This window comes from Onychomys torridus, chromosome 15 (assembly GCF_903995425.1).
Source record: "Onychomys torridus chromosome 15, mOncTor1.1, whole genome shotgun sequence".
NCBI lineage: Eukaryota > Metazoa > Chordata > Mammalia > Rodentia > Cricetidae > Onychomys > Onychomys torridus.
In genome coordinates this window covers 42,862,001-42,887,705 of record NC_050457.1, presented here as the reverse complement: position 1 = coordinate 42,887,705, position 25,705 = coordinate 42,862,001, and the positions used below count along the sequence as shown (strand labels likewise).

The 25,705-nt window shown below is 44.8% G+C and overlaps 1 protein-coding gene across 1 annotated transcript in view; it reads left to right on the top strand.

Moving 5' to 3' along the window:
• The first annotated feature begins 896 nt into the window (after nt 1-896).
• Nim1k (NIM1 serine/threonine protein kinase) overlaps nt 897-25,705 on the top strand; it is a 50,754-nt gene continuing 25,945 nt past the window's right edge. Inside the window, exon 1 of the mRNA XM_036207328.1 lies at nt 897-1,288. The gene's annotated coding sequence lies outside the window, so the exon portion shown is untranslated. The remainder of the gene's footprint in view (nt 1,289-25,705) is intronic.

The window sequence follows — 25,705 nt, the reverse complement described above, 5'->3', positions numbered from 1 at the left end:
GATATATCAGAACCTAACTCAGATTGGTGTGAGGTGCTAACCTGTAAAATCATTTAACTCAGTGTCTGGCAAATAGGAAAAAAAAAAACAAAAACTTCCGGTCCCCCAATTTCTGCCTCATAAGGATTTTAGATGTAGATTGTTTTGGTTCTTGTAATTTTGCCCTGACATTCAGGAATACTAGGGGTGGGCAGTAAGAGCACTTGGACAAACTGCTCAAAGAACTGAACTTTAAGACTCCTAGGTCTGGCTTGGCCATTAAACCGTGTGTGAGACTCTTGCTAAGCTGACTGATTTTTTCTGAACTCGGTTTCCTCCTCTATTAAATCAAGCATTTTAACTCCAGGAGTTATCGTCTACGTTCTGTGGCCCCCGAGTCAAATTCCCAGCTCTGCACTCAATCCAGTCACTTGGCGTCCTTGTTTATAAACTAGAGAAATAGTATTTGACACCCACCAGCAACTAGCGTATCACAGCTGGGAGTAGACAGGCGACAGGGGGGGCCAGGACGAAGCTGCACCAAGAGAATTAGGCCTGCCGTGTACAAGGGATCCAGGCAGAGGGTGACAGGAGCGCTTCTTTCTGCAGAGCTTAAGCCCTGCCAGACTCACCCGGAGGAGCTGTCTGTCGTGCGGTGCTTTGCTGGAAGCCCCTGCTCTGTTGGAAGGATTACAGGACTGTGTCACGAGTCATTTAGAGGCAAGGAATGGGAAGGCTGGGTCGAGAGCGCGCAGGAGCTGTTTCGGCAAGGTGTTTCCGTTGACTCGCTTTCTGCTGTGTCTCCGCTTCCCATCCCTCGCTCTAGGAGGGATCCACTGTGCACCAGGCCCGAACCCCCTCCCGGAAAGTCTGCAGTGGGTGTCTTCCCCCCCCCCCCCCCCCCCGTCCTACGCCCCGCCGCCACACAACTACACACTCCCCATCCTTCCGCTCCTCCCTCCTGGCTGCCATAGAAACCAGCCTGGCAGGTCCAGGCCCGCGACGCACGGCGGTGGCCATCCAGTCTCCTTTCCCGGCTCCCCAGAGCCAGCCCTCGGCTCGGGATTGGTCCTGTTCTGGACGCCGAGGAGCACTGGACTCTGGTGGCGGAGCCTGGAACCCACAGGCAGCGGGCTTTGCCACGGCCCTGGGGGTCAGATCTGCTGCTCATCACAGCTCGCAGAGCCTTAGGAGAGACCCAGACGTCTGCGCCCGGGGACACCCAGGAAGGAGCCTGCTCCAGCGTCTGCCACTCTGCGCGCCTAGCCCGGCCGGCACAGCGAGCTCCCTAGGCGGCCTCCCGACTGAGGTAAGCGTGGGGCTCGGAGCCAGCGCTGGGGTCAGGCGAGCCTGGCCAGCCCCCAGGCTGCAGATGTGCGTGGTTAGAAAGAGGCACTTCTCCAGGACCGCAAGGGAGAAAGGGAGACACGAGTTCTGATCCGCGGTGGCGGTGAAGTGGGGTTAGGGAGAAGGTTAAGCGCTCCTGGGGACGTCCTCCGGGTCAATCAGCAAAGCTGAAGATGGGGACATTGGCACCAGGGTCTGGGCGCTGGCGTGCACCCCTCTGTGGGTACGGTGCGGTCACCCGTGTCTGTGTGCGTGCCCACACGTGAGCCAGAGGGCAGCCGAGCGCCTCCCGTGCGCACGCCGGTTCTCTGGCCCGCAGGCGCCAGCCCGCAGGCGCCAGCCCGCATCTGGAAGTTTGTGACTAGGGCTGAGCACCTGTGTGACCTGGGTTAGCCGTGGACCCAACTTCTCACCGGTGTGCCCCGGGGAAGGGGGTGGCACGAATCCTCAAGGACACCACGCACCGGAATCCTCCCCTAGAGAATGGTGTTGTGGGAAGATCCAACAAACTTCATTGCTCTTCCCGGGTATCTCTCCAGGATAGATTGTCACAATGGAGGTAGAGGACTTGAAAGTCCAGTCGGGAAGGGATCTCAACAGAGTCCGATGGAGAAGCCAAGAGATCGATTTTTCCCCCCTTTTCCTCTCCTCTTCCTCCTCTCTTCCCTCTTCCTCACCCTTACTCTCCTCCCTTTTCCAGGTTCCCCCACTCCGGAGTGTAGACAAGAGGGCTCTATGCTACACCCACCCTCCCCCACCCCATCTCAAAATAAGGACGAATGAATCACATTCTAAATGTTCATCGTGTAATTCAGACAAGTTTGGAGATTAAACAAATTGCATTTGCACTATGGGGCCTGGGGCATCCAAAGGAAACAAACAAAACCAGACGAACAAAAAATGCGTTCCAAGATACGATTTCAAACGGGAATGTAAAACCGGTTATTTGTTTGTCGTAAAAGGAATAAAAAAAAAATGTTTGAAAATCCGTATACACAGTTTGCATCCTCAGTGTGATTCACAGAAGCACTTCAGGAGATGGTTTCTGTTAGTGTTGCAAAAGCCCTTCTCATTTTGGTTGCCATGGTAACTAAAGAAGGCGCCCTGCACTTCTAGAGAGGCTGCCTGGCTGGAACCAGGAACTGTTCCTAAAGGGAACACGTCCCCTCCGGTCGCCACGGCAATAACCGAATTCATAAAAAGATATGTTTCTTTTCCTTGGAGTAGTTAAACTGGACGCCATGTTTTTGTGGGGTGTAAGTGTTTTTTTGTTTTTGTTTTTTCCCCTTCAAATTTCAGTTTGTGCTTCAGACCTTTCCCTCTCAGACAGTAAGAGTAAACACTGCCCTCCAGCAAGTCAAATGGCCATCGCTCCCGAGGGTCCGGTTCTCTTCCCACACTAACAGAAGACAGGAGCTGTTTGATGTTCAAGGAATCCTGGCCTGGGTTCAGACTGCCCTTGGTATTTAGCAGTTAAATTTGGAATTCTAATTAGCTTTCTAATTAGTAGCCGGAGAATGTAGGTGGGGGGCCTGGCATTGGCTCCTGGGGGGAAAGCGGAGCCCTGCCCTCCACAGATTGGTGTTTGGTGGGCTGTCGAATGTGCTTAGTAAAGCTCTCGTGCATTTATTTTTGGACTGACCACTATTAAGTGGTAAGCCTGGAAAAACTTTCAAGAAAGGCCTTTTTCTGTTAGGGAGAAATGTGGCTGGGGCTTTGGGCTGAAGTGTGTGCTGTTCCTTACTTAAGCTGCATTTAAAATAAAGACAGGTTTGTATGAACCTAAATTTCCCAGCCATGATTACAAATAGGTTATAGAACTCTACCACCTCATTTAGCCTTAGGGTTTTAGTTTAGAAAGATTAATTTGGGACATTCAGTGGTACCTCACTTAACACTTTCATCAGCAAATGTCAGTGCCTTTCAAGATATAATTCTTCAACAGCTATGATTTCTTTGATTTCTAGGCACCCATCTCACACATTGGTAGCATATGAATGGAATTTTGTTTTGTTTTGTTTGTTTTTTGAGGCAGGGTTTCTCTGTAGCTTTGGAGCCTGTCCTGGACTAGCTCTGTAGACCAGGCTGGCCTCAAACTCACAGAGATCCATCTGCCTCTGCCTCCCGAGTGTTGGGATGACAGGCGTGTGCCACCACTGCCCGGCATGGATGGAAATTTTGAAAGCGTCTAGACTTACGGTATTAAAAGGGGAAATACAAAGAGTATGTCTGAGTAAAGTCATGCTTCCAGCCACATACAGAGTGCCATTTGGGGGACCTTAAAATATAGATTTAAAGCCGGGTGGTTGTGGTGAAGGCCTTCAATCTCAGCCCTGGGGAGGCAGTGGCAGGCGGATCTCTGTGAGCTTGAGGCCAGCAAAGGCTACAGAGTGAGTTCCAGGAAAGGTGCAAAGCTACACAGAGAAACCCTGTCTCAATGGCCCCAAAGTATATATATATAACTTAAATTCAGCTTCAACCTGTACTTCTCTAGGGTTAAAGAACCTTCATGAATTGTCTGATTTTCTAGAATTGGTTATAAATCTCAGAAGAACACATTCAGTCAACAGCTGAAATGAAGTCCAGTTTAGTTCTTAAATTGCCTTGAATAGCTTCAACCTTAGCTCAGCCACTGCAATACGGAATATCGACCAGTTGTACGGGGTAGGGGGGGGAAGGGGCAAGTTGCCGTCAAAAGACAAGTGATTTCAGCTAGCCACCTGGGATAATGAAACAAAAATGTAAGTCACTTAGCAGGCTTATGAAGATGGGTATCAGTCAAGACTTAAAGGAAATTAGGGTGAGAGGGAGACGGAGCGGGTGGTGGAGGAGTTCAGGGCAGGGGAAAGAGAAAATCTGTAAGGAAAGCCTTACGTGAGGAGAAAGCAGATCAGGACAAAGTGAGTGGAAGAGAACATTGAGGATAAGGAGGGACACACACAAGGAAAGCCATGCTGCAGAACCAGAATCCAAAAAGCATTCTGCTCTTCGTTCTGGACTAGAGCATCGACACTAAAAAGAAAAGACTTATTTTATTTTTACTTCCGTGTTTGTTTGGGTCGAGTGTGTGTGCATGTGAGTGCAGGTGCCCAAAGGGGTCAGTTGCCCTAGAGCTGCTGCTGTGAGCCTCCTGTTGCCCTAGAGCTGCTGCTGTGAGCCTCCTGATGTGGGTATAGGAACTGAACTTGGATCCTCTGGAAGGGCAGTCTGTGCTCTTAACCACTGTGCCATGTCTCCAGCTGCTTCTGCTGGCACTTTCTAAACAAGGGCTAGGTACCCTCTTTAGCAGAAAGAAGTCCTGTGACTTGCTCAGAGAATCCCTGGGGATCTAGAGTGCCCGGGGAAGGGTAGTTCATTTTGCTCCCTGTTACAGTGATGTTCAAGGCTGCAGCTTTCTCTCCTCTGGGTCTGTTGAGCTAGATGCCCACTAGACCAATCTTTAGACACCAGGAAACTTTCTACTTATTATTAGCTAGAATCATTTTGTTGAGAGAATTTATAGACACACTTTCATTATGTGATTGCAAATTCTTTTTTTAACTTTCGAAATAATGTTGAATTTGTCATCAAAATAATATGTTCATTTAATTTTAATCATTTAAACCACATTAAAAGATTGTAATAATAACATTTATACTCCCCAAATATAATCACTGTAGTTTTTAGCAGTTTGGTCACTTACCTTCCTATATCCTCTTGTGTTGCTTGGTTTTGATTTAACAGTTTTTGACATAGTCTACTGAGTTACTCTTATTATGGGTAAGGATTTAATCCTCTTGCTGTACACCTTCCAACTCACTTCCTCCATTTTTTTGCGATATATTCTGTAGATGAAACTCAACTACATCCTCATTAGTAAAACCTTTATCTGATGACAGCCTGAAGACTTGAGTTCCAATCCCCAGAAGCTGCATAAAGCCAGAACTGGTGGTGCATGTGTTTATAACCCCATGGAAGGATGTGGAAGGCAGACACTGGGGAATTCCCAGAAAGCTCTAGGGTCTGCAACACACAGCACAATGGCAAAACAAGATACCCGCCTCAAACAAGATGGAAAGCTAGAACCATCTCCTTTGGCTGGCCCCTGACCTCCACATATACTCTCTGGCATGTGCTCTCCCCCCACTCCTGCCCCACTCTCCTCTCTCAGCATGAAAGCTTCTATCAGTATCTAGTCTGGTGAAAGTCAGCTAAATGTTGTTATAGGACATTAGCCAAAGTACCTGAAACTGTACCTTCAGATATAGTTCAAGAATAGCTTTTAGAAAACAGAGGAATTTCTGTAGACTGCTGGCAGTGGTCGAGAGAAAGCCTGATCTGACCTAGTCTGGTGATCAGATGGCCAAACACCCTGACGGTCGGGCTGGAACTCTCATCCAGTGACTGATCGAAGTGGATGCAGAGATCCTCAGCCAGGCCCCAGGTGGAGCTCTGTGTGTCCAGTTGTCGAGAAGGAGGTGGGACTGTGGGAGCGTGAATTGTTGAGCCCAGGATTGGAAAAAGCACAGGGACGAAAGGCCAGACGAATGGAAGCACATGAATTGTGAACCAAATGCTGTGGAGCCCCCAGCTGGATCAGGCCCTCTGGATAAGTGAGACAGTTGAGTGGCTTGGACTATTTGGGAGGCATCCAGGCTGTGGGACCAGGACCTGTCCTTAGTGCATGAGCTGGCTGTTTGGAACCTTGGGCTTACACAGGGACACTATGCTCAGCCTGGGAGGAGGAGACTGGACCTGCCTGTACTGAATCCACCAAGTTTAAATGAATACCCAGGGGAGTCTTGGCCCTGGAGGAGATGGGAATGGAGGGGAGGGGATGGGGGGAAGGTGGGGCTGGGGGCGGGAGGGGGAGGACAGGGGAACCCATGGCTGATGTGTAAAATTAAAACACAAAATATAATTTAAAAAGGGGGGGGGGAGAAAACAGAGGAATTGTCTTCAGGGTTGGAGAGATGGCTCAGGGGATAAGAGTACTGCCTGTTTTTTCAGAGGCCCTGAGTTCAATTCCCAGCAACCACATGGTGGCTCACAACCATTTGTAACGAGATCTGGTGCCCTCTTCTGGCCTGACCACTGGAAAAACACTGTATACATAATAAATAAATAAATCTTTTAAAAAATACTCTATCCGGGCAGTGGTAGCACATGCCTGTAATTTCAGCACTCGGGAGGCAGAGGCAGGTGGATCTCTGTGAGTTCGAGGCCAGCCTGGTCTACAAAGCAAGTTCCAGGAAAGGTGCAAAGCTACAGAGAAACCCTGTCTCAAAAAAAGCAAAAACAAACAAACAAACAAACAAAACCAAAACAAAACAAAACAAAAATACTCTAAAAAAGAAAACAGAGGAATTATTTGCAAAGGTTATCAGCCATTGTTTGGGTTACCTGGATTTTATGGGGAGAAAGAGTTAGGGGCTAAAGTCATGTTCTACAACACTGTGCAGGACTAGCTGCAGGGAGCAAAGGTCTTGCCTGGACCATAGTGGAGAATTCTGTCCTTCAACATCTCCAACAAATCATATCACAGTTAAGTCCACACTGAGCCTCCGCTGTTATGACTGTGCACCAACTGTGCACTGCCCATCCAAGTTGGAAACCATGATTGCATTTCTCTCAGCCCTTTCCTCCCTCTGTTTTAGCTGAGTTTTGAAGAAAGCATTTTTTTTGTTGTTGTTGTTGTTGCCTTAATGTTTAGGAACTTATTGCTACTTCTCGCCAAATATTCTAATGGCTGTGAAGACACCTATTCTTAGTAGGTTCCTCACATTCAAATGCATCTGGAAAGCAATGGTCCTTTCCCGACCCCCTCTCAGTCTCAAAACACGGGGCTATCTGTTCTCCAATCCCAAGTTCCTTACCAGTTGCCATGCATGTTTGTGTTCTGAGAGATTCCTTGTTCTCTCATTTTTTCCATTCTTAGTTTACTGCCTCCTTTTATGAAGCACGTGTTTTAGTGGCTTAATTTTTTTTTTTTTTAAACTGAGGATCAAACCCAGGACCTTGCACTTGCAAGGCAAGCACTCTACCACTGAGCTAAATCCCCAACCCTCATTTTTTTTTTTTTTTAAAAGCTGAGCAATAGTGGCCACACCTTTAATCTCAGCCTTTAATTTCAGGTGGAGGCAGAGTCTAGTCTGGTCTACAGAGTGAGTTCCAGGACAGCCAGTGTTACACAGAGAAACCCTGTCTCAGAAACAAACAAACAAACAAAAGAAAACTTGAGAAAAAAACATTTGTGTATGAGTGCTTTCCTGAATGTGTTTTCTGTACTATGTTCATGCCTGGAGGATGTGGAGGTCAGAAGAGGGTGTCAATCCCCTGGAAATGGGGTCACAGATGTTCACAGTCGCTATGTGGGTACTGAGAATCAAATCCAGGTCCTCACAAGAGCAGCCAGTATTCTTAATTCTGAGTTACCTCTCCACATTCTGTTGGTGACTTCTTCTTCTTCTTCTTCTCCTTCTTCTCCTTCTTCTCCTTCTTCTCCTTCTTCTTCTTCTTCTTCTTCTTCTTCTTCTTCTTCTTCTCCTCCTCCTCCTCCTCCTCCTCCTCCTCCTCCTCCTCCTCCTCTTCTCCTCCTCCTCCTCTTCTTCTCCTCCTCCTTCTTCTCCTCTTTCTTTTCTTCTTCTCCATCTTCTTCCTCTTCCTCTTTCTTCTTCCTGAAGATTTTTTTTTTTTAAGATCTGTCTACTCAAATACAAAGTAAACAGATTAAATTCTTCTGGTTTCAACTTCTAAAAGTCCAGGCACATGCTTGGGTTATAAGAAACCATTATTCAGCTAGTCTGCCTGGACCCTCAGATTAATTTTTATGTACAGAAATTAAGAATACTTCAGAGAAACCGGCCAGTGGTGGCGCATGCCTTTAGTCCCAGCATTCAGGAGACAGAGGCAGGTGGACCTCTGTGAGTTTGAGGCCAGCCTGGTCTACACAGCAAGTTCCAGGACAGCCAGGGCTGTTGCACAGAGAAACTCTGTCTTGAAAAAACAAAAAAACAAAACAAAACAAAACAAAAAAGAATACTTCAGAAAGAGAAAAATGTGAGGGGATCATAAAGCACCTTTAGTTCAGTTTAGCAAATTGCCATTTGCTTTCTGCTGTGGGAAGACATTTCCTCAGTGCTGAGGAAGGAATGTCAGCGTGAAGAACATGGGCTAGGGCAAGGGATGCGCTCAGTGGAGTAGAGTGTCTGCCTGGCTTCCATAAGGCTTTGAATTTGTACACACACACACACACACAACCCCAAATCCAGCTGTGAGGGAAGAAAGACTGACAAGGAAGAAACAAAGATTTCTTTTAGCTGTGGCAGTGACAGTTGTCTATGGTTTTAGCTACTCGGGAGGCTAGCGTATAAGACATCTTGAACCCAGGAGTTCAAGGTCAGCCTGGGCAAAATTAAAAAAAGACATTACTACAGATTCTGAGTTCTTTGGTTGTGTTCAGTGACCTAATGGCTTATTTGGTCTAAAGATCAGAGCTGCAATCTCCAGAGAGCCAAGGGCTAGTTAATAAAAGTAGATTTCAGTATCCTTCATGTTATAATGAATAAAATACTGGCTTAATCCTAGCTAAAAGAATAACTACATCTAAGTAACTGTCCAAAGAAACTAGTAATATATATTCCTTTCTAGAAAACCTCATATGTTAGTCTTTATTTTTTATTAGTTTTTACTGGTATTCACCTGGCACCTGCTATGTCCTTCTTTCATTAGATGCCCGGATGTACCGAAGATATGAAGCAGAAGGCTAGTTTTATACAGGCTGAACATAATTTGTATGCTAATGTGTTCAATGGGCAGACAGATAACTTAGCAGTTAACATCAAGTAAGCAGTGGGAAGAAAATAACACAAAAGCACTTCTCCTGAGAGTTCTGAATAGTTTGTACGGCCTGTCATCATGTCTACGTGCCAATAAGGGTGGCTTGATGTCTTTCTTTGCTGTTTGTACCCCTTGATTCCCTTCACCTGTCTTCTCGATCCAGCTAAGACTTCAAGCACTATGCTGAACAGAAATGGAGAGAGGAATCCTTGTCTTGTTCCTAATGTTAGTGGAAATGCTTTGGGTTTCTCTACATTTAGCATGATGTTGGCCTCTTGAAAACTGCCTTTATTACACTGAGCTATGTCTTCACATGTTTGGTCTCTACACGACTTATATCGTGAAGGGATGGATGTTGAATTGTGTCAAGAGGCCTTTTCTCTCTCTCTCTCTCTCTCTCTCTCTCTCTCTCTCTCTCTCTCCCTCCCTCCCTCCCTCCCTCCCTCCCTTCCTTTCTTTTTTCTTTTTTTGCATCTGACAAGATGGTGATGTGGTTCTGTATCTGGTGGATTACAATTATTAATTTACATACATTGAACCATCTCTGCAACTCTGGGATGAAACTGACTTGGTCATGGTAGGTAATCTTTTTGATGTGCTCTTGAATTTGGTTTGCAAGCATTTTATTGGGGATTTCGGCATGCATGCCATTATGTATGTTAATTTTTGTTTTGTATTTTGTTGTTGGTGTTGGAGCTTTGTCTGTTTTCTGTAGCAGAGTAATGCTGGCTTCATAAAAATACTTTGGAAATGTTCCTTCCTCTTCTGTTTTAAGGCATATTTGAGGAGTATTGATGCTAAAGTTTTTTTTGTTTTTTGTTTTGTTTTTACGGTCTGGTAGAATTCTGTGCTTTATCCATCTGGTCCTAGGCTTTTTTTAGTTGGGGATTTTAAATTACTGCTTCTATCTCAGTGGTTGTTATGAATCTGTTTAAATTATTTTCTTCATCTTTATTTCATTTTGGTAGGCCATACATAACTAGAAACTCATCGTCTCTTTCAGTTTTCCAGTTCAGTTAAATATAGGTTTTAAAATTTTATGTTTTTATGTTTTTATGTATTTATGTATGTATGTATTTATTTATTTATTTGTTTGTTTGTTTTCGAGACAGGGTTTCTCTGTGTAGCTTTGCATTTTTTCCTGGAACTCACTTGGTAGCCCAGGCTGGCCTCGAACTCACAGAGATCCGCCTGCCTCTGCCTCCCAAGTGCTGGGATTAAAGGCATGCACCACCACCGCCCATCCTGTATTGATTATTTTTATGTGTCTGTTTGTTTTTGCCTGTATGTATGTCTGTACACCACACATATGTGCAGTGACTATGGGTGTCAAATCCCCTAAGATTGGAGTTATGGGCATTTGTGAGCTGCCATGTGGGTGCTGGGATCTGAACCCAGGCCCTCTGGAAGAGCAGCCAGTGCTCTTACCAGCTGAGCCATCTGTCCAGTTCCTTGATGGAATACAATTCTCTCAATTTCCCCAGTGTCTGTTATAATGTTTCCCTCTTCATTTCAGATTTTATTAATTTGGGTTCTCTCTCTTTCTTTTGGTTAATTTAACTAAAAACTCATCAGTTTTGTTAATCTTTTCAAAGAACCAAGCTTTATTAAAAGATCTTAAAGACTCTGCCAGAAAAAATCCTACATTTGATAAACACATTCAACAAGTAGCAGCATACAAAATTAATACACAAAAATTAGTAGCCTTCTTACATACAGCCACAAACACACTGAGAAAGAAATCAGGGAAACAATCCTGTTCACAACAGCCTCAAAGTTTTTGGAATAAATCTAGCCAGGGAAGTAAAAGACTGGTATAGTCTTTCAGAGAAGAAAGAAATAGAAGATGACACTAGAAGATGGAGAGACCTTCCATGCTCATGAGTTGCTGGGATTAATATTATAAAAATAGCCACCCTGCTAAAAACTGTATAAATTTGCTACAATGCCAAATTTCAATGCAAATCTTCACAGAAATGAAAAACATGGTCTCACAGTTCCTTTGGAAACACAGAATACCCAAGATGCTCAAATAATTCTGAACAATAAAAGAACTGCTAGAGAAATCACTGTTCCTGAGTTTAAGTTATACTAAAAAGCTCTGGTAATAAAAAACAGACACATTGATTGATGGAATAGAATTGAAGACCTGGATATAAGTCTAAGAGCCTATTGATACCCGATTTTAAAAACTAATTTATTTATTTTTATTTTATATGCATTGGTATTTTGCCTACATGTATGTCTGTGTGAGGGTGTCGGGTCCCCTAGAACTGGAGTTACAGACAGTTATGAGCTGCCATGTGGGTGCTGGGAATTGAACCTAGGTCCTCTGGAAGAGCAGCCAGTGCTCTTAACCACTGAGCCATCTCTTCAGCCCTGATACCTGATTTTTGACAGATGTCAAAAATACACACTGGAGAAAAGATATCACCTCCAACAAATCATGCTGGTCAAACTGAATAGCTGTGTGTAGAAGATTGAAACGAGGCCCTTGTCTCTCACCCTGCACAAGACTCAACGGCAAATGGATCAAGAACCTCACTGTAAAAGCTGATATCCTGAATCTAACAGAGGAAGAAGCAGGGAATTGTAGTCAAAAGTTTTCTCCGCTTCCACCCAGCCCTGCGGTCCCACAGCCTTTTATAAAATAATCATTCAGAGGCTTAATATTACTTACAAACTGTATGGCCTATGGCAGGCCTCTTGCTAGCTAGCTCTGATATCTTAAATTAACCCATTGCTATTAATCTATGTTTTGCCTCATATTCCATGGCTTTACTGGTCTGCTGGCATCTTGTCTCTGGGCATCGGGCTGGCGTCCCCTCCCACTCTCCTTTCTCCTTCCTGTCTCTTGGATTTCCTGCCTGTCTATATCCTGACTTGCCATAGGCCAGAGCAGCTTCTTTATTAACCAATCATAGCAACACACATTCACAGCATACAGAAAGACATCCACAGCAGGGAATACACTTGAATTTACATTTTGAGCCCAACAGCACAGGCATTAAGACCAATAATTGACAAACAGGACCACATTATCCTAGAAAGCTTCTGTATAGCAAAGGATACCTCATTCAAGTAAAGAGGTAGCTTACAGAATGGGAAAAAAATCTTTGTCAGCTAAACATCTGACAGAGGGCTAGTATCTAGAATATATAAAGAATTAAAAAAACAAAAAAAACAACTGAACATGAAGTAAACAATCCAATTACAAATAAGTCATGAAAATAAACAGACTTCTCAAAAGATAAACTAAAAATGGCTGAGAAACGTTTTCTTTTAAATGTTAACATTAAAAAAAAAAAAAAATGCAACCGGGTAGTGGTGGTGCACACCTTTAATCCCAGCACTTGGGAGGCAGAGCCAGGTGGATCTCTGTGAGTTCGAGGCCAGCCTGGTCTACAGAGCAAGTTCCAGGACAGGCTCCAAAGCTACACAGAGAAATCCTGTCTCGAAAAACAAAACAAACAAACAAACAAACAAACAAAAAAAAACCATTGCTAGCTTCCTAAGTCATCAGGGAAATGCAAATTAAAAACACTTTGAGATTTCACCTTTTCCCCAATCAGAAAGGCTAGTTAAGATCAATAAAATAAACACTAACAAATGCTGGTGTAGATGTGGGGAAATGAGAATATTTATTCACTGCCTGTGGGAGTGCAAACTGGTACAGCCACTATGGAAATCAGTGTGGAGGTTCCTCAAAGAACTAGAAACAGATCTACCATAAGATTCAATTGCTTCATTCTTGGACTCTACATCCTATGACAGAGACATTTGCTCCTCCATGTTCATTGCTGCTTGATTCACAGTAGCCCAGTCTTACCCAACCGCAAACGTTATGAGCTACAATAACAACTGTCCTGGCTAGATATGCCCATTAGTGCAATAGCAGCGTGAATATTCTGGGAGTAACTGAAGACTCTCTGATGGGATTTAAGGCCCATGCCATGAGATTGAACCCATACCTGGCGCTGTTATCAGGGCCAAGAATCTGTGGCTAGATAGCGCATAGGTCCTGGGAGGAAAAGTCAATGTTATTATTCTGCTAAATGAACACAGTACTAAACAATAACAATCTATTGCTATACCCATTAATTAGTGTAACCTTCAACTCTTATCACAGAAGCTCCTTCTTGCAGTAGATGAGCCCCACTGGGTTCCATGCAGAGAATAAGAGACTGTAGACTGCTCACTTCTAAAAGTGGTGTCTATATCACATCTCTCCCTCTGAGGTTCAGGGAACTTTGTGGAAGAGGTTATAAAAAGATTATAAGAGCCAGAGGTGATGGAACAGTGTTTCCTGGACCCAGCAGGGCAATTGTGGAACTCACAGTGGTTGTGACGGCATGCACAAGACAAGACGAAATCCCAGCAAGGAAGTGGGGAGGTGGGTACAAAGACCCACCCCTTGCTGGAGAGCAATTGGCATTTGATAGCTGCTGGGAAAGGAAGACTCAGCTAGTGTCCTTTAAGAGGATAGCCCCTACCTACTAGGTCAGCCACACCCCACACCCAAGAGTATTTGCTCAACACAAATTGGCCTCAGTGGTGGTGAGAGAGAGAGAGAGAGAGAGAGAGAGAGAGAGAGAGAGAGAGAGAGAGAGAAGAGAGGTTTAAAGGCCATGTTAAAAAAGCAAGTGTGTTTCAGTTAGGGAAACTGGATTTGTAACGGCACCTAGCACAAAATCTTTAGGAATAATTTGCATAATTAAAGCAGATCCCAGACCATTCTTTCAGACTAGGTATTTAATTGTAAGTCTTTGGCCTTTGGGGGAAAGAGACTGGGGATTCCTTGGGATCCTAGGCAGATACTGAGCTGCTAGTGCCTGAGAGGTGGGATTTAATTTACTGCCGAACTGTGTTGCCTTTGGCTCCATCAGGGTAGTATAAACTTGGAGAAGCCAAGGAGCAGAGAGAAGGGCCCAGGCAAGTGCATGGGTGTGTATATTTGCAGAGTTGTTTGGAGAAGCCAAGACATGCAAAAAAGGTCTTAAAAACAGAGTGGAGATTATTTTTTTGTGTGCTTTAAAAATAAAGTTAAATCTGCTGGAAGAGACTAACATAGCACATCCTAAAAATAAAACCCAGGAAGAACTGAGACTTTTCCACATCTAGTGCAATCCTGTCAGCCTCGGCAGCCTTCCACACACAGCTTGTTGTCATTGTTTAGGGGCTGGCACAAATGCTAGTTTGCAAACATTCTGATGCTCCCGATTCAAATGCCCCCTTAGGAATGTCTCCCCGCATGTGGTGTGCTTCCCAGGGAACCAAAGCCTGCCATAGGAGAGCAGAGGGACATGTCCTCAAACCCACAGTGTTTCAAAAAGTTTCCACCAGACATGAGCTGCCCCGGGGCACTGCTAGCAAACTTGCCCTTGTTTCAGAGAAAGGCATAAAAAGCCTTTAAAAAATATTTGGTTGTTTTAAAATTCATTTTACCTTTTAAAAATGTTTTTCTCATAAAATAGTTGTTAATAGTATTTAATTTTTCAGATAATAAAATATTCTTATGAGAGAAATATCTATTTTCCTAGCTTCTGGGGATGGTATGGGGGGTGGGGGAGTGGCTCATGCCACCTTTAAAAACATCCATCCACTCAAATCAAGTCAGTCAGCGTCTAGGGACCTTTTCTGGATCCTGGGTGCTCAGAACTTTGAAGGAGCGAAGACTGAGGGCCAGCTGGACAGAAACCCGTGTGAGAATGGACAGGCTGAGCAAGTGCACAGCGACCCAAACCCCAGGTGGAGCCCGTGGAGAGGAAGCAGCAAGCATCCAGCATCAGGGAGACCGCAGAGGTGGGATGACTTCCGCTTGGAGAAACCGGAAGAGCTGCAGGGAAGAAAGAGTGGGAAGGGAAAAAGGGAGAACATTGACACTAACGTCAACACCAGAAGGTCAACCCACTAGATGGTTAAGAAAGAAAATCAAGGAAATGAGTCTGGCACAGCTAGAATTGACAAGAAATTTGGTGCTTAGCATCAAACTAAAAGTGTAATAAGTCACTCAATTGACTATGCATTCCAGGAACATGTTTCAAGCCCCTCTGATAGGCCAGGCATGTTTAGATAAACGATGACATGTCATTTCTGCTCACATCCCTCATTGTCTGGATCAGTGTAGAAATGGGTACAGAAATCACACCACAGACGATTACCAAGGAGCACACCAATCACTTTGGGAATACCACAGGTTTACAAGAGCCCAGGAAGTGCGGCAATAATATACAAATCTGCACTTTGGGGCTGGTGAAGTGGTTCAGTGTGTAAGGACCCTTGCCACCAAGCCTGAAGACCCATGTTCACTCCCCGAGGCCCACATGCTGCTGCCTTCCGGCCTCCACATGCACACAGTGGCATGTGTGCATGCCCACCCTCCCCATACACAGTGAACAAATAAATATAAAAATAGTTTTTTCCTTTGGTTTTTTTTTTTTTTTTCCCCCCCCCGAGACAGGGTTTCCCTGTGTAGCTTTGGAACCTGTCCTAGAACTCGCTCTGTAGACCAGGCTGGCCTGTGTCTGCCTCTGCCTCCCAAATGCTGGGATTAAAGGCGTGCACCACCACCAGCCTAAAGCTCTAGAGGTTAAGAGCACTGGCTGCTCTTCCAGAGGTCCTAAATTTAATTCTCAGCACCCACATGGTGGCTCACAAGCATCTGTGAGAGATCTGGTGCCCTCTCCTGGCACGCAGGCATATATACAGGCAGAACACTGCTTACATAATAATGAATAAATAAATAATAAATAAATATTTTTAAAATATATATTTTAAAAATCTGCATTTTAGAATGATCATTTAGGTAGTTTTCTGGGAAATAAAAAACTGAGCAAGATTTAAGGAGGGAGGCCTGTTTGCAATCCTCTTTGGAGGCACACCACAAACCACATTACTAGCCATAAATCAAACCTAGGAAATACCATTTATGATATTTCTATTATAATTATTTAGAAGCATTGAAAATATCCATCAAGTGTCAGGACATCTTAAGACTTTCCTGTCTTGTTTCGATGTTTCCGGGGTCTACCGAGTGAGTGAGTGCTCACCTGTTGTGGAATCCAGTCCTGCCCCATGGAGGACGGCTGGGGGATGGGCTTGCAATAGGATGGGGCGGGGCGATGAAGTTTTGGGAGCCGCAAGACTGGGTGAGGGGAAAAGACCAAGGCCAGGGCAGTATGTGGGTGTCTCTCCAGTGTCTTCCACACATCATTCTTGACCTGTGGCAGAAACTCCTCCCAGGCAGGCCGCCTGCCAACTTCCGACCCCACTGCAGGAACTCCCCATCTTTGTGCTTCAAGATGCCCATACCTCAGAGCCCAGAATAAATCTAACCCTCCACAGCGTTTAAAACTCTCACACTCATCCTGTGGTACAACAGTTACACAGTAATGTCTGCACTTCCCTACCCAAAGGCTCTTCAATCAAACTTGAATCGGAATGGAAGGGTCAGCGGGGCCCCGCTTTATTTCCCACCTTTTTCCTTCCCTGTACAAAAGTAACACGGTCACCTTATCCTGAGATGATAAGTCAGACCAAAAGGAGAGGCCGCAGTCTGATGGAGACACGGCTGTACCCCACGGATAAACGTAACCGAGCCGCTCTCTACCCTTCAATCTAACATCTGGGAACAGTCTCCAGGCAGAGGCTAAACACAGCTCGGAGTTTGCTCCCTAATATTCTGGAACACCCAGAACTTGTGAGTGTACAGTCATGATCACAGGTCTAGTGTTTAACGTATTTGTGTCAGGTTCTCCAAGCCCTAACTTCAAGAGAAAACAAATCCAGAAAGCCTACCAGATGTATTCCTAACTATAGTTTCGGCTTTCCTTCATTGCTCCCGCAGGCCCAGTGGAGAGCACAGGAACCAACATATGCCATTTCTTTCTTTCTTTCTTTCTTTCTTTCTTTCTTTCTTTCTTTCTTTCTTTCTTTCTTTCTTTCTTTCTCTTTCTTTCTTTTTCTTTCTTTCTTTCTCTCTCTCTCTTTCTTTTTATTTTTTAAATGTATTTATTTATTTTCCTATTATCAGCTTGATATAGTATAAATTCTTATCCTAATAGTGAAATGTTTGATTGAGGCTTGCCCGGTAATTGAGTAAAACCAATACTTATTATAAGCCACAGTCTTCCTAGGGTCTCCCCTGCTATATATAGCCTCCCTGGATCTGTGGGTTGCAGTCTGATTGTTCTTTGCTTTGTATCTAGAATCCACTTATGAGTTCTTTCTTTCTAATATTTATTTATTTATTTATTTATTTATTTATTTATTTATTTATTTATTTATTTATCAAGACTCAGTTTGTCTCCCTATGTAGCCCTGGCTGTCCTGGAACTCACTATGTATACCAGGCTGGACTAAAAAATTACAGAGGTTCACCTTCCTCTGCCTCTTGAGTGCTGGGATTAGAGGCATGAGCTTCATTTCTTCCTTTCTTCCTTTCTTTTACCATCAATATTTGAATATTTAGAATACACCCCGACTTAGGGTGATTAATTAATTGTTATTAATTAATTATTATTAATTATTACAACTGGTAATTATGCCACTTGACTTACATTATGACTGCTGTCCCCTTCCTTGGTTATCTATTTCTAGATTCAAAACTTTCCTTTCTTTGAGTGTTGGATTCCATCATCTCAGGCAGGTGGGGCAGTTTATTACTTTAGCTCTAAGTTACTTTACAGACATGGTTTTCAGAGACAAGATGACATTCTCAGATAGCAGTAGAGATAATCGTTTATTTTTTTAGCCCTTAGGTCAGGGGCTAATTATAATCCAAACAAAAACAATAACAGAAGCAGTCCATATGGTGGGGGAAATGTGAAAACAGCTGGATCTCACCTCCACCCTGGTCTCCTTTCCCTGCATCCTGACAACAGTTCCGTGTTCACTCAGGCTGAAGGTTTCCTGCACTCCGTGGGCACGCTGACTTTCCTTGTGTACGCACAGATCTGCATGCAAATGAGTCACTGCTACTAACGTAAAGCTCTTAGAAACTGCCCATTTCTCCATAGTTTTCGCTGCACATTCCTTAGCTTCACAATTCTAAACTAGAAAAGTCAAGTTGACCGACATGGGGCGCAGGTTGAAGGCAAGTCGCGCCACAAACCCAGTGCCCGCGCCTGAGACTTACGGGACTTCTTTTTTGAAATGCTTTTGCATTTAAATAATGATCAGTCTCCAGAGCTCTGAGCTCTGCTCCCACACTGCCCCGTGAGATGAGAGATCCTCATTATCTACTTTCATTTGCCTCCTTGGGGAAATTATTTTTTTCAGTCAGAAATACAGGTCAATTAAACAAGCTCCATGGAACAACGTGGTTCTAAGAACTGTCTGGGAAGTCTGCCGGCTCTCTGATAGGCTGCTCTTCATCTGCCTCTGCAACATCAAGTACTTCAATCAACGCCGGGCAGGGACCACTCTGGGGAGCAAAGCTCCTCTAATTCTGATGTCTTTTTCTTAGTGACACCAAGGCCTATGTCCAGGAGTTGGAGAAATAAAGGAATAGCTAGCCAGACCCAGCCCTTCCCCCGACACACCCCACTGGCTGCCCTGGAACCTGCCTCAGCCTTCCAGGGGCCAGGCCTTTTTTCTTTTAACTGATTTGCTTGGGGGTGGGGTAGGGTGGGGTGGGGAGGGGGGAGATGTAGGTTGGTTCGGGACAGGACAGGGTTTCTCTGTGTAGCTTTGTGCCTTTCCTGGATCTCGCTCTGTAGACCAGGCTGGCCTCGAACTCATACAGATCAGCCTGGCTCTGCTTCCCGAGTGCTGGGATTAAAGGCGTGTGCCACCAATTTTTTTTTAATCTCTCTCTCTTGTGTGTGTGTGTGTGTGTGTGTGTGTGTGTGTGTGTGTGTGTGTGTTCAAGGAAGCCTAGAAGTGCCCTAGAAGATGGTGTCAGATCCTTCGGGGCTGGCGTTACAGGCATGAACCACCCGGCATGGGTCCTAGGATCTTAACTTCAGTCTTCAGCAAGAGTAGCAAGGACTCTTAATCAGTGAACTCTCTCTCCAGCCCCTCTAGAATCCTTTCAAAGACGAGCTTATTTTGCTTTTTGCAACTCAAGTATGTTTGGGCTAGGGATGTAGCTCAGTAGGTAGACACCTGCCTAATGTGCATGAAGCCCAGAGTTCAGTCTCCAGCTCTGACCACATCAATTAGGCGTGGTAGCACTTGGGAGGAGTAGGTAGCAGGCTCATTTACGCTCTCTGATGCCATGATTCATGTTCTTTAGTGGATTTGCGTCATCTACTGCCTTCTTGAAGTTGTAAGGCCAGCTTGGTTTTGACATACTTTCTCTTTGTGTGAAGTCCAGCATGATTGCCTGCTTATACCTTTGTGAGTTCTGGGTGTCCTGCATCCTCAGAAGTTTCTGTTTCTGATGAAAATTGTTAAAAAGCACCATATAATTTTGATCCTGGTATATGAATATTCTTTTTCATTTTCCTAATTGAACAGTGCTTTTTGTTTTGTTTTGTTTTGATTTGATTTGTTTTGTTTTTTGTTTTTCGAGACAGGGTTTCTCTGTGTAGCTTTGTGCCTTTCCTGGATCTCGCTCTGTAGCCCAGGCTGGCCTTGAACTCACAAGAGATCCACCTGCCTCTGCCTCCCGAGTGCTGGGACTAAAGGCATGTGCCACCACCGCCCATCAAACAGTGATTTTAAAGTATAAAGATTCTTTGATCAATAGGAACAAAACACCTTTTTTTTTTCCCCGTGAAGATAGATGTCAGGAATATTTTTCTGTGAGGTGAGTTGAGTGCTGGAATTACAGGCATGCACCACCACCAATCAGCCCATAAAGAATATTTTAAAAGACTTATCTTTCTTCATAAAATCATCCTGGTACATTGATAGAAAAATCAATGTGTGTGTCAGTTTCCGAATTCTATATTGATATATTTATCGACTCATCTACCCTTAAAACGGTGTGCTGGCTAGCTTTTATGTTGACTTGACACAGTCTAGAGTCATTTGAGAAAAGGGAACCTCCATTTAGAAAATGCCCCCTGCCAGACGGGCCTATGGGCATTTTCTGGGATAATGATGGATATGGGTGGGTCCATCCTACAGGAGGAGGTGTCACCCCGGGTGGTATATAACGAGTGAGGCTGACCAGGCCAGGAGAAGCAAGCCAAGAAATACCATCCCACTACAGCCTCTGCTTCAGTTCCTGCCTCCAGTTCCCACCCTCAGTTTCTGCTCTGACTTCCCTGGATAATGGACTATAAGCTCTAAGATGCAATCAACCCTTTCTTCCCCAAGTTGCTGTCTGTCATGGTCTTTGATCAATCACATCAACAGACACCCAACCAAGACACACTGTCTACATTACTGTAGTTCTCGTGGAGGTGGTCTAAATAGGTCAGACAGGGTCACTGCCCTTAAGAAGTGTGCGATCTGACGGGAGAGGCACCCTGACGTGCTGAGTCATGACTTTATAGAGCCGTGAAGGAAAAACAACACTGCTTCAGGGGTCGGACGTACAAAAGAGAGCTCCGTTTGGCTGTGGTGAGTGAAATCAGACTCACAGAGTCTGCGGGTGCTGGCAGCGGTGACAACATGCTTGCCGTGTTCAAGAATGAGGAGAGCAGCACTGTCGTGCGTGCGTGCGTGCGTGCGGGTGAGTAAAGGGGCTATGGAGGCGGCCACCTCAGAGAGGAAAGGGGCCCCATTGGGAAGAGTCTGGGAGGACATTTTAAGCTTTTACTGTGAATAAAATGGAAAGTTATCAAAGGGTTTTGTTGTTGTTTTGATTATTTTCCCCCTCAAGACAGGGTTTCTCTGTGTGGACCTGTCTGTCCTCAGACTCATTCTGTAGACCAGGCTGACCTCGAACTTAGAGATCCACCTGCCTCTGCTTCTGGAGTGCTGGGATACAGGGATAAGCCGCCACTACTCTCCCTCCAAGGGTTTTAAGAAATGACCTAGTCTGATGTGTTCTAACAGGAGCTTTCTGGGTACTTTATTTGAAACAGGCTCCATTTGTCATGGGCACTCAGGGACAAAAACAACTCTGTTTCTGTAGAACTTTTACATTTACAATAACTTATTTTGTGTGTATGTGTATGAGAACTGTCAAATTTGGTGACGGGTGCCTTTAGCCACTGAGCCACCTCACCAGTGAGTAAAAGACTATCAACCAAAAGCAGTTGGTGGCTTGGCCTTGGTGGCAAGTGGCTGTGCTCTGGGAATTCTCTGACCGAAGGCCAGCAGGATTGGCTGACAGACTAAAGAAGAAATGTGAGCGAACAGAGGAGTTAATGTCTATGACTTCAGTAGAAGGACGTTCTGCCATTTTCCAAATGGGGAAGGCCGTGAGAGGGACAAGTCTGAAGGGGGAAAAAAAAGCCGGAAGTTCTAGTCTCCTACTTTAATCTAGATAAAGACCTTACTCCCTGACAACCAGGCACGTTCTCCCGTGGAAGGCCTAGTGTAGGAATGATGTGAATTAAAAGGTGGAGCAGCATCTGAGTCGTCAGGATGATGTCAAGACGAGAGCTGGAAGCCCTGTGGGGATGGACTGTCACTCAGTGAGCGGCTTTGCTCTCAAGGACAACCTGGAAGGGAGCTTGACCCACTCAGATGACAGCAAGGAATATAAGGGCAGGGACCACAAGCTGGTGGTACCCAGATCTCAAGTGCCATCAGCTAGTGGCAGAGGGAAACACGCATATGGGCTGGAGTGGAGGAAATGAGGCACGAGCCGTCACACCGGGTCAGGGAGGCTTAAGCGGGGCCGGAGGAGCCACGGAGGACACGGGTAATTCCACCTGTGGCTGAAGACTTGTTGAGGTGACTTAAAAAGGAAATACAAAGGAAGAAGTAAGAGAGAAGAATTGGTACCAGGTGGGGGAAGGTGGGGGCAGGTAGTGTTCCCAGCACACACCACGTTTGCTAAAAGCCAGCTGATAATCTTTCTTATTTTGATCAAACAGGTGGAGATAAAATTGCAAACTCTCTGGAGCCTAGCGTCCCTTCCTTCCTTCCTTCCTTCCTTCCTTCCTTCCTTCCTTCCTCCCTCCCTCCCTCCCTCCCTCCCTCCCCCCCTCTTTCTTTCTTTCTTTTTGGTTTTTAGAGACAAGGTTTCTCTGTGTAGTTTTGGTGCCTGTCCTGGATCTCGCTCTGTAGACCAAGCTGGCCTCGAACTCACAGAGATCAGCCTGGCTCTGCCTCTTGAGTGCTGGTATTAAAGACGTGCGCCACCACCGCTTGGCTCTAGCATCACTTTCTGTGTTAGCACCTGCTCCTTTAAGAAAAATTTTAATGACATTTAAAATTTTTATTTATTGATTGTGTGTTGGAGCAAGCGCTTACATGCCACGGTGCAGGTGTGGAGGTGAGAGGAACATTGTGTAAGTTGGGTCTCTCCTACCAAATGGTCTCAGGGATTGAACTCCAGCCTCCAGACTGGGGGGCAAGCGCCTTTACTGATGGAGTCACCTCATCGACTCAGTACTCACTCCATTTGTGAGACATCATGTATAGGGTGAGCTGCCATTAGAGTACATTAGACAGTCACAGGTAAGCAGGAAGCACTGGACCCTCCCTGTCTTCCCTAACCGTCAGTGCATCCAGGCTCTCTCAGTCCATCCTAGGGTTGAAAAGTTACAGGCAATCTGCTAAGAACCAGAAAAGGAGGGAATCTCAAGTCCCAGGATATGCGTTAGATAAGACTTTGAATCCTGAATCCATAAAACGGGGAATTTGGAGAGGGGGCAATGAAGGATTCAAGAGGCAGAAATGTGACTAGGAATAGAAAAACTGATGTTTTGTGCCAAATCAGCATGCCAGCTAGTGTGAGTGTGTGTCTGTGTGTGTGTGAGTGTGTGTCTGTGTGTGTGTGAGTGTGTGTCTGTGTGTGTGTGTGTGTGTGTGTGTGTGTGTGTGTCTGTGTGTGTGAGTGTGTGTCTGTGTGTGTGTGTGTGTGTGTCTGTGTGTGTGTGAGTGTGTGTGTGTGTGAGTGTGTGTCTGTGTGTGTGTGTGTGTGTGTGTGTGTGTGTGTGTGTGTGTGTGTGTGTGTGTGTGTGTGTGTGTGTGAGTGTGTGTCTGTGTGTGTGTGAGTGTGTGTCTGGGGGGGGGTCACTTTGCTTTCTGAGTTTCGTCACTTTTTTTTTTTTTTAAAGATTTATTTATTTATTTTGTACACAGAAGAGGGTGCCAGATCTTATTACAGATGGTTGTGAGCTAATATGTGGTTGCTGGGAATTGAACTAAGGAAGAGCAGGTGGTGCTCTTAACCTCTGAGCCATCTCTCCAGCCCGGGGTTCGGCACTCTTATTATGAAGTGAGAGTCACTGTTTCTCACACCTTGAGAGCCTTTCCTGAACTGTCTCCCAACACTTCTGTCAGAATGCCTCCAAGCCTGCCTTCTGAGCTGCTTGTGGCAGAAAAAGAGGACTGGGTTATAGTATTCCAACATGCCCAGTGTGGTTCCGTGTTTTTAACAATTTGATCCATGTGGATACTTCAAAGGTCCAGAAGGGGGCAATGTGACATTAGGACTTTGGACCTTTTATGTGTCACTGTGGTTTGGACTTTATCTAACATTGCTAACTCCAGAATCACAGAAGGTCTGGAGCAGAGTGAGCTAAAGACATCCTGGGTCCAGTCTTCTCACTGGTGGGCAAAAACACCGAGAGAGAAAGTGTCCCCGGTCCAGAACACAGGCAGTGAGAAGCCAAGGCCTATCCTAATTCTGACCTTAAGCCAACAGTCACGTGACTCCCTTTGGTGGTTTGATTTGGAAGAAATACCTTCAAAGTAGAGTTCCTCAGCTCCAATCATCTACTGACAGTGTTTAATGAAGGAACACATTTTAATGAAGGAACACATTTGCAGCCTTCTGCTTAAGACCCACTGTGTTTTACAAGTGAATAGAAACAACTTTGTATTAAAGATACTGAAAAAAAACCAGGAAAAATACAAAGCTTTAAATTCTTTTCCCCTAAAGCTTGTATGCTATAAAGCAAAACGCATTTACCAAGTACAGACAAAAAACTCAAGCCTGACATTTCCATCATTACATACTTTACAGTATTACTGGGAAAGTAAGGATGGCCGGGCCAGCAAGATGGCTCAGCGGGTAAAGGAGGCTTCCTGTGTGAGTCTGGTGACCTGAGCTCAATTCCCAAACCATGTAAAGGTAGGAGAGAACCGCCTCAACATAGCTGTCCTCTGCCCTCCACACACGCCCGCACATACACAGTCTGTGATAAGTAAAAATTTAATAACAACATTTAAATAAATCTATTGGTGATACTGTTTGTTGAAACTAGCTTTTTACTCAGAAGATACGGTGGCATACCCTTTGGAATCACTGTTCTTTCTTCCCACGGGATAACATATAATTAAGATTTGTGAATTAGAGTACACAAAGGTATGGATGTTTGAAGTATTCTGCAATATCAGAAAACTAAAGTCTGAAGTTTCTGTAACTTTCCTTGGCTCACTAGCCTTTGTCTATCTATTGCCTGTCTCTATCCCTCCTCTAAATCTATCTCTATATAAACAGACAGATAGATGTAGACAGATCTCAAATTTTAATTACAGGAGTAGTTATCCATGTTGTAAAATGTTCAGACAGTATGGAATTTGATGTAAGAAGTCAAGGCACTTCCTTGCACAACCACCAGCTTGCTTAAAAAAGACAGAATCAGGATTAGTCAACTTTTCCCTGGTTTGTTTGTTTTTATATATGTACATGTTTTTTTGAGATAGAGGTTTGATATGTAGACCAGACTGTCTTACAACTATCAAACTTACAATGCCCCTGCCTCAGCCTCTTGAGTGCTGGAATTGTAGGTGTGCACCATCAAGCCCCACCAGTGGGCTTTCTCTTGCTGTGATAAAATATTGGTAAAATGTGGTAAACACAGGCAGTGGTGGCTCACACCTTTATTCCCAGCACTTACGAGGTAGAAACAGGCAGATCTCTGTGAGTTCAAGGCCAGCCTGGGTCTACAGAGATAGTCCAGGACAGCCTCCAAAGCTATAGAGAAACCCTGTCTCAAAGAAGAAAAAAAAAAAAAAACTTAATAGAAGGAAACATTATTTTAGTTCATAGTTTCAAGAATTTCAATTCATGATCATTGTCCACGTCGTTTTGGGCATCCAAACTTCTCTCTGTGGCTCTACCAGTCTCTGTATTTGGTTTCCATCTTGGTCTCAATGGTTATTTCTATTACACTATTGTGTCCACATTCCAGCCAGCCAAGCGAAGGAAAGAAGCAAGAGGATCGGGTATGCCTGTCTCCTTTTAAGGCAATAACCTAACAACTGTCTTTATTACTTCTGCTCATAGTCCATGACTAAAATGCAGACATACAGCGAAACCCAACTGCAGCAGAAATGGGAAAATGCAGTCTTCAGTCAGATAGCGGTCTGCCAGCCTGAAGTTCCTATGTTACAAAATAGCAGCTTTCAAAAATGGCTGTCTGCCGGATCCTGGGAACCCTAAAAACAAACAAAGGCTGGAAGAATAGCTCAGACAGAAGACTTGCCTAGGACACAGGAGGCCCTGGATTTGATCATCAGCACTGATCTCAAGTGTGTTGCT